At 28.7% G+C, this 992-nt stretch overlaps 1 protein-coding gene across 1 annotated transcript in view; it reads left to right on the top strand.

Moving 5' to 3' along the window:
* The window catches only part of LOC144973413 (EF-hand calcium-binding domain-containing protein 6-like), a 39,153-nt gene extending 38,560 nt beyond the window's left edge, over positions 1–593 (top strand). The window contains exon 20 of the mRNA XM_078915844.1: positions 1–593. This exon is cut by the window's left edge and continues 1,483 nt beyond it. The gene's annotated coding sequence lies outside the window, so the exon portion shown is untranslated.
* Positions 594–992: the final 399 nt, after the last annotated feature.

The following is a 992-nucleotide window of genomic DNA, read 5'->3' as shown; positions in this document are numbered from 1 at the left end:
TTATATAACAATATTGTATCTCAGAAAGATTCTTCTTGCTTCGCTTTGTTTCTTCTCTTGTCTCATACCTAACGTGAATTATAACATGATTTTCATCTGTATAAAATTCATTGTTTAAATGAATATCAACAAAAAGAAATGTGATAATTTCAAATTTACTTTAATGTCAAAAATGATACATTGTTCAGTATCGTATTTTTATGCAAATGCGTTTAATTCAATTATAATTAATCATTTACGTTGATGATAGTAATGTTGATAAAGTGAATATTCCACAAAATGCCAACAATTTCTGTACATATCCTTTTGAACACTATATTATTATATAATTTAAATTCTCTAGGATTCGTAATTTAAATGTTTTTACATACTTAAAAAGGTGTAATAATAGATCATTATTTTGTTTCCTTACCAAATAAGTGTGAAAGTTATTGTTTTTAATTTAATTCTGTGATATTTTACAGTATTCTAATCTTTGGTATATTATTGAATATTGACCAAAATAAAAAGTGTGATATCGTATAAATTTCTTGGAGAAGCTGTCTAAAGAACGAAATAAAAGAAAAAATACTCAAATGTTTTTCGTGTTTCTATTTTGTTGTTGTTTTAGTGGTTGTTTTTCTTGTTGTCGTTGTTGCTTTAGTAGTAGTAGTAGTAGTAGTAGTAGTAGTAGTAGTAGTAGTAGTAGTAGTAGTAGTAGTAGCAGCAGCAGCAGCAGTAGTAGTAGTAGTAGTAGTAGTAGTAGTAGTAGTAGTAGTATTAATAGTAGTTGTTGATGTTGTTGTTGTTGTTGCTGTTGTTGTCTCCTTAAAATAATGAAATCCTGCATTGATCATTTTTCATTCAGAGCTGCCAACCAATATCCGTATTTTTTGGAAATACGTAGTTTCCGCATCGATGCTGCTGCCAGAATCTTTCAGACATTTTCACTTTCACCTGTTAAGAGCACTAATATGTACATCTTGGCCGATTGTCCCATGTACAATTTTAGT

The sequence above is a fragment of the Berghia stephanieae genome, chromosome 5 (genome assembly GCF_034508935.2).
Source record: "Berghia stephanieae isolate SIO BIC M18660-M18661 chromosome 5, UCSD_Bste_1.3, whole genome shotgun sequence".
In the NCBI taxonomy this organism is placed as follows: domain Eukaryota; kingdom Metazoa; phylum Mollusca; class Gastropoda; order Nudibranchia; family Aeolidiidae; genus Berghia; species Berghia stephanieae.
This window is presented reverse-complemented; position numbering and strand designations above follow the sequence as displayed.